Below are 8465 nucleotides of genomic sequence, written 5' to 3'. Positions count from 1 at the left end.
ATATTTCTGTTCAGTCTCCACTGAGTGGGCCTGTGCTGATGGAAGACAGATCTACTGTCCATGCTGCACCCCAATGTTCCCCTGGTGGCCAGTCTCCCCCACCCCCCACATTCCAAACACTTCCCATGGGGCAGACCATGCACCAGCCCCTTGCAGTGACTCACCAGTCTCTGAGTGGCTCCTTTTTTTCAGTTTTCTGTGGCCCTTCCTATGTGGGTCCATGGGAACCCTGTTAGTGATCTTGCTGGCCTGGGTGCCAGCAAAGCCCTCTTCTCCCTTGCAGCTTCCAAATAAATTCATATGAAGGGCACAGCTGTGGCTTTTGCCAGCTCTTGCTCCATGTACTCAACAGGGCCAGCCTCAAAATGGTCTGAGTGGTCCTTTCTTTCTCTCATTGTGGCTTTTCCTGCCTTCATGAACTCCGTAGATCTCTCCTCTTCCTCTCAGCTCAAGTGGCCCCAGCTTGGCAGTCATTGCTTTTTAAGAGCTGTAAATTGGTTGATTGTGGGAGAGGCTGACACTGGGTACCATCTATTCTGCCACCTCGATCGGAAGTCCCCCTAATGGACTGCTGGGTCACTGTTTAAGGTTCAATAGGGACAGTCACTTTCAGAGTTTTCCAATCTCTATTGTTCTTTAAAAATATTAATTTGAGAAAGTTCTTTCAATTGGTTGCACATAACCCCTCCTACTGCATAGCTTTTTTTCCTTTTTTTAATGATGTCTTTTGATGAGCAGGAGTTATTGAGTTTAATATGAACATATTTATCAATGTTTTCCTTTATCATTTCCACCTTGTGTGGCTTTCTAAATAAATTTTTCACTCTCTTGACATCGTAAGAACATTCTCCTACGCAGGTTTCTAAATATTTTGTTTTTTGTCTCTTGCCTTTAATCTTTTAATTTACCTGGAATTGATATTTATGCTTTACAAGAGGTAAGATAACACATTCTCTTGTAAATACAGAAAGTCAATTGTTTAAAAAATAACTGTTTGTTGAGAAGTCAGCCTTTTCCCCAGGACTGAGGTTCTTGACCTGCAACACTCACATTGTCACATGAGGCAGGGTGGCTACTGATCATCTGCTCTGCTCTGTTGGTCTCTATTTATTGGTCCCTACACAGTCCCACAATATCCTTATAACTATTGCTTTGGAATAAACTTTCCTCATTCTCTCCCTCTTGTGGAATATACTAACATTTATAAAGCAAACGTATTTCACACGGCCTAGTCTCCAAAGCCCTGTAGTATCAGGTTTAGCCTAACTTCTTAAAATTACATATAGAAATGTTGACCTTGCAAAAGACAGGAAACTTTCCTCAGGCTAAAGTCTCTGCTATAGGTAGAGAATTGCTGGCTCAAGGACAGATGTCCTTGGTTAACCTACTGATGGTTATGTAAAAATACTGTAGTAATTGCTGTAGGGAAAAACAGCATTTGCTAAGAACAAGCTTTTGTTGGTGGATCGACTTAACCTTTTGCAAATTGCAGTATGGAATGTCACTCTGCTTATTTCAATGATGTTACTAGTTTTCCATTTGTTAGCCATAATTCTACTGATATCCTTGTGTTTTTGTAATGGTTAAATCAACTGAATTTTCTTGTAAAACTTCCTTGTCTTTACAATAAAAGGGAGAGGCTAACTTTGGAGGCGGCTGACACACTCAGTTTTGCCCCTCCTAATGGGGAAATTACTGAAGTGCAGTCTGTCCAGGCCTCAGTGCAGACACGGTGCATGAGTATTCACATAATTCTTTTTCTTCATATTTGTTAAACAAGGAAAAGAGGTGTAACACTCTCTCTCTCACCATGGAAAACAAGTCGCCTAATGTGTTCTTTTTCTCATGTTGGCCTCGTGATGAGTTAGGGAGTGCCTGCTGGAATTTATCCCACAATTCAACATATAAAGTTTTAAGTTCTCATACCCTCAACTGTCAGATAGCATATGAGGGGGTGGGCAGAAGTCTCAGTGGGTCCAGTATTTTTTAAAGTTTGCATGCCGACAGCTTGATCAATGGCCTGCAGAGACAAGGGGCAGAATGGGTGCTGTCTCTTCTGGCTGAAGTAACGCCTTTGTGCCACAGGCTGTGGGAGGTTCCCCATCTCTGTGGTTTGATTATTCGATTCTGATCCTGAACTTGCACATTGTGGATGACTACTCCTGAGCAAATTAGGAAAACTGACTTAATTACAAGAGGGTACAGATCATGGAGGCTGAGTAAAGTGGTAGAGGGTTGGAGAATGGATAAGGTTGCTGGAGAATGATCAGAATCAGACTAAAAGTCAGGAAGGCAACAAAGAGTCTGTGTAAATTCCAGCATTATGAAAGAAACTGCTACTGCCACAAATATTTCACACCTGTAATTTTTCACCAATTCACTTTCCCAGAAAAAGAAAACAGCCAATTTTCTTCAAAAAGACTTGAAACTTTTCCCATTTGATAATAACATGCTGTCACAGGACTTCTTCATAACATTTAAGAGAACAAATAATAGACATACAGTAAAACAGAAAAGGTTTGCATGAGATAACAGGGATGAATGCCATAGTGAAATCTACTTCCAAATAAAGGATGATCTTGCTGTCCTGCTTAATTCAGTTATAACCCAACTGTCAAGTTTTGCAGATCTTAAGAAAACACCACTCATAGCAGAGTAGGCTAAATAACTTTGCAAAAACTGGTAAGACAACATTTTAATCAAATGATATTCTTTCTTTCCATCTTCAATGGGATATTTTCAAGAAGTTTCCCATTGATGAAGGTTTCCTCAGCATTATCAATAAACCCTTGCTTGTGTATATTATGGAGCCATTAAACAGGATTCTCCCCTTTTGCAGGCACTTGTGTCTATATATAATTAAATATATTTCTTTGGTTTATGACAAATCAATTTTTATTTATTAGAAATGTGACCTTATTTCTGAAGATTCGGTTAAGCATATGGGAGTACATTACACTTTGTTTATATATTTTGTTTATATATTTGTTTGTTTATATATTTGTTTATATACTGTTTGTCAACAGTAAACATTATCTTTGGATCAATATCAAACTAAAATATCTCAGGTGGGAAAGAAATTAATTTAAGAGGTTTATCTTCATTTTTGTATTTTCTTTATTTTCCCAGCATATCTTGAATACTTTGGAATAAATGGACTTAAATAGGATAACATAGTTAATGAGACACTTTCTAGTGATGGAAAACAACTCCTTGATTACTGTTTTTCTTTTATATAATCAAATATGCATTGAAAAAATAAGATTAATTGAAATTAGCTTGAAAAATTTATCTAACTTTATGAGGTAATAACTCATATTATTTAAGCATTACCTGCATATAAGTTCTATTTATTATTAAATAATAGTCAAAATGTAGCTTTATTAATTAGGAAGAGAATCTGTATTGATTCACCTTTACTGAAATTTTCTTTAAGAAAAAGGTTCCAGAATCATAGAAACTTGCCCCATAGCTTCATCTGCTGCATAACCAAAGTCCATTATCTCTGTGTCCTGGAAATACATTGTGTTTCAGTCTTAGCTTCTGCTATTAAAAGTGTTCTTTTTTTTACCTCTTGCAGAGTACTTAGCAGGAGGGCCTGCCCTTTGAGTGGGCAGTCACCCACAGTCTCTTGTGGTCTGTTCTGACAGAATGGTGATATAACTGGACCTGATCTTCTGGAACCAGAGCTACCTACCACAGCAGGTGGCAACATGCAGGAAGAGCCTGCATCAGTGGGCCTGGGCACCCCTGAGCCCATGCAGGAACAATCCCATAGTTGGGGTGGCTGTGGGAATGGCCAGGATAGGATGCTTGTGGGAAGCGGGGGGTGGTGCTGAAATGGAATCCATAGACTGAAACCAACCTGTCCAGGTGGTGGGTGGAGCTGATCACTGCCCCCCAACAGAATGGAATAGGGTCCTATGTCCCACGATGGAGGGGAAAGCAGCGAGAGATGAAATTATGAGTCCTATTTGATTTGTTTAATTGATTATTATGTGAGGGGAGAGAACTAGCATTTTTTAGCATTTTAAAGTTCCACTGACTGAATTAGGAAAATTGACTGGGTCCGCCTGCATTACTTATGTGCAAAGGGATTGCATTTTCCTCCCTCCCTCCCTTTGTTCTTTTTTCCCTTCCTTTCCTCCATGGACAACTTTATGTATTGTTTTGGAAAAGCATGTTTCTCACAAGACCATTCCATGCTAACTATCCTTGAGACCTGACTTGTGGGATGTGCATGCACATACTTGTGTTTGCTTGTGTCTTTATCAGCTAGGCTAATAAAGGGACATTGTTTCTAATCTGTGCTTTAGTCTTACAGCAGGCTTATCTTTTATTTTTATTATTTTTCATCATTAGAATAATATTTAATTCATTGAGTCTTCTATTCCTAATGAGATTTTCGTTTCTGCTTGAGATTTTCTACCCACCCACCCCCTTTTTTTTCCCCATTTCTGCCTTTCATTTCTCTTTCATGCCCTTTGTTTTCTCTACTTTGTGGATTTTGGCCCCCTCTGAAGCTGGCTTATTACTCTTGGAACTGAAATCAGACAAAAGCAGGTGTACTCATAGTGGGAGAGTCACAGTTGCACTAAATGTTCATATTTTAATATTCTTGTCACAGAGTAAATGATTTCCTGTTGTTTATGGTAAAGCCACAGGAATGTGGACATCAGCAATATTTGCTATCAGGAAACATCTCTCTTTCCCTCCATCCTCCCTTCCTCTCTCTAGCTTTTTAGGATTTACTTCTTTCCTTCTTTCAGTAGGGTGCAATGTGTTTCACTGATAGATTTACTTTTAGTTATTGATCAGAGATGTCATTCCTCAACATGAGCCCAGGTGTGCCACTCAGATAATCAGTGTTCTGTGGGAATGAAAGACAGGAAGAAGGAAGTATGTGATATGGCATGTCTTAGTAATCGGCCTTCATTATTTCCTATATTGATCATGGCATTCAAACCCAAAATCTGTGATGATTTGTGTTATTTTTTAATTATTTGATTGTGCTAACTATAGGTTAAATTGTTAACACTCAATGTTGTTATTTAGCAAATATCTTTACAATTAACCCATTCTATTACCTCTGCTATTTTTTAAGAATATGGACTGGATATAGAATGGTTGTAAGTACCAAGAAAATGGTTTGAAGGGTTAAAGTTGGTTGAATTAACATTGTGAAAATGTCCATATTACTCAAAGTGACCTACAGATTCAATGCAATCCCCATTAAAATTCCAATGACATTTTTCTCAGAAGTGGAAAAATCTATCCTGACATTCATATGGAATAACAAAAGACCACTAATAGCCAAAGCAATTTAGAGCAAAAAAAAAAAAAAAAAAAGCTGGAGGCATAACACTACCTGACTTTAAACTACACTACAAAGCTATAGTAACCAAAACAGCACGGTACTGTCATAAAAATAGACACATGGACCAATGGAACAGAATAGAGAATCCAGAAATCATCCTACACACCTACAGTCATCTGATCTTCAACAAAGGCATCAAATCTACACACTGGGGAAGAGATTGCCTCTTCAGCACATGGTGCTGGGAAAACTGGATATTCATATGTAAGGGAATGAAAAAAGACCCATATATCTCACCATATACCAAAATCAACTCAAAATAGATTAAAGAATTAAATATACATCCTGAAAGAATAAAACTCTTTAAAGAAAACATAGGGGAAACACTCCAGGAAGTAGGATTGGGTATAGACTTCATGAATACGACCCCAAAAGCCCGGGCAACCAAACGAAAAATAAACAAATGGGATTATATCAAACTAAAAAGCTTCTGCACAGCAAAAGAAACAATTAACAGAGTGAAAAGACAACCAACAAAGTGAAAAAATATTTGCAAAATATACATCTAACAAAGGATTAATATCCAGAATATACAAGGAATTCAAACAACTTCACGTAAAAAACCAAGTAACCCAATTAAATAGTGGCCAAAGGAGCTGAATAGGCTTTTCTCAAAGGAAGATATACGAATGGCCAACAGACACATGAAAAAATGCTCAACGTAACTCAGCGTTCAAGCAATGCAAATCAAAACCACTTTGAGATACCATTTCACTACAATTAGGATGGCTAATATCCAAAAGACTGAGAATGATAAATGCTGGTAAGGTTGTGACAAAAAAGGAACCCTCCTTCACTGTTGGTGTGACTGGAAGATGGTGCAGCTTTATGGAAAATGGTATGAAGGTTCCTCAAACAATTACAGATAGATCTACCATGTGACCCGGCTGTCCCACTGCTGGGAATATAGCCAGAGGAATGGAAATCGTCATGTCCTAGGGATACCTGTACTCCCATGTTCATCGCTGCACTATTTACAATAGCCAAAAGTTGGAACCAGCCCAAATGTCCATTGATGGATGACTGGATAAGGAAAATGTGGTATATCTACACAATGGAACACTACTCTGCTATAAAGAAAGAAAAGAAAGAAAGAAAGAAAGAAAGAAAGAAAGAAAGAAAGAAAGAAAGAAAGAAAGAAAGAAAGAAAGAAAGAAAGAAAGAAAGAAAGAAAGAAAGAAAGAAAGAAAGAGAGAAAGAGAGAGAGAGAGAAAGAAAGAAATACTACCATTTGCAGCAACATGGATGGACTTAGAGAAAATTATATTAAGTGAAATAAGCCAGACACAGAAAGAGAAATACCACATTTTCTCACTTATATGTGGGAGCTAAAATAAATAAACAAACAAATGGTGGGAAGGGGAGAAGACACAGCAATCACAGTTCCTTGAACTTGTTAGGACAAGTGAGCAGATACGATGTTGATGGGAGGGATGGGGTAGAGGGAAGGGGAAAGGAGGAATTCGTAAAGGGGCACGAAAATCAACCACATTGTATATTGACAAAGTAAAATAAAATGAAAAATAAATACAGTTGGTTGAAAGCCGGAAGCCTTGGTTTGATTCTGGAGGACTTGGGGCAGGTGGCGTTCAGCCCGAGGCTTTTGTCTGTTCCTCTCGTCTGCGCTGTTGTCTACCAACCTCTCCTTATCTCCTGAGAACGGACACCGGGGCCTTCTGTCCATGCACAACGTCAACCTGCAGAGGATGAACCGACTGATAACCGAGCTTCAAAACTGTTGCTCCACATTCGGCCCCACAGCATCCACTCACCCTCCGTGTCCGCTACAGAAGTGGCGACTGCACGCTGACCCTGTCCCCAGCGATGACCGGCTCTGCCGACACCCCTGCTTCTCTAACTGTGCAGGCACAGCTTGCCCCGCAGCCCTGACCGTGCGATCGCCCCCTCGCTCCGTGCAGCCTTCCCTCCTTCCCTCTCCACATCACCGTTCCTAGCGTCCTCGACCTTCACGTCCGTTCTTCTCCTGTCTCTTTCTCCCCAGCTCTGCCCCGACGCTCCAGCCACAGACTCAGCCCCGTCTGAGGCCTTGCTCGTCCGAGGAGAGCAGCCCCCCGTGCTGCAGCCGTCAGCGCGCAGGGCCCGCGGCCGCGACGGCGCCCACTGCAGCTCCCCACGGAGGGGCGTCTGCGCGCAGAGACGCCTGCCGGGGGCGCGGGCAGGGCGGACGCTTCTGCGGCGGGGGGAGCTGGCCCGGGCGCCGCGCGGTCGGGGCAGGGTCCAGGAGGGGGCGCCAGGGCCGGTGTCCTCCCACACGCTGCTCCTCTCCGGATGAGCCCGTATGGCCCCGCCTGCGGGAAGAACGTCTCACTTTTAGAGAAGCAACTCAGACATCGTCACTGTTCAACAAATCCTGAGTGGATAAACACACGAATGGAAGAGCGAGTGCTTGTCACGTTTTCTTTTGTCTCAGCCTTGGCCGGGTGGGAGCCAGACGGAGGAGGGCCCGGGGCCACTGCGGAAGGGCATCTAGAAGTGGGTGGTTCCACCTTTCAGCGTGTGGAGGGTCTTAGGACTGGATCTCAGGCTGGAGCTGCTTACCAAGTCCCCTCCGTGAGAGCCGGTGGCTGACCAGCCCTCTGGCTGTCCGTGCTCTGCGCAGGGGCGCTGAGGTTGCTGGCTCTGCGAGCTGACCTCTTAAGTGGCTTGCATCTGCGTGTGTCTTCGGTTGTCCCTGATTCACAGAGAACTGGCGCTTGAAGTCATTACCCACCATGGACTAGAACCCCAGGACTCTGCCCGGTTTGATTTGCTACAGTCAGCAAGCATCAGCCTGCCCCTGGACAAAGGGCCTGCCTGCTTTGCCCTGGCCGGCTTTGCTGCACAGGAATGCCTCCCGCCGCTCGCCCGCGCCCCGATGCCTGTCCTTCCCTCACTGGGCACTTCCTACACGTTGCAGCCCCTGCTCTTCCTGTCCCCGCAGGCAGGAAGGAGGTAACGGTTCCCCACCTCTGGAATCCTGGAGCCCTGAGCCGTGGGCCAGCCCAGCCCGCACAGTCAAGGTGGGCAGAGGCGTCGTGCCAGCAGGGCTGTAGGCAAGGTCCCTGAGAACAGACTGTCTCCTGGGGCA

This window comes from Cynocephalus volans, chromosome 13 (assembly GCF_027409185.1).
Source record: "Cynocephalus volans isolate mCynVol1 chromosome 13, mCynVol1.pri, whole genome shotgun sequence".
In the NCBI taxonomy this organism is placed as follows: Eukaryota; Metazoa; Chordata; class Mammalia; order Dermoptera; family Cynocephalidae; genus Cynocephalus; species Cynocephalus volans.
Note: the sequence above shows the minus strand (reverse complement) of the source record.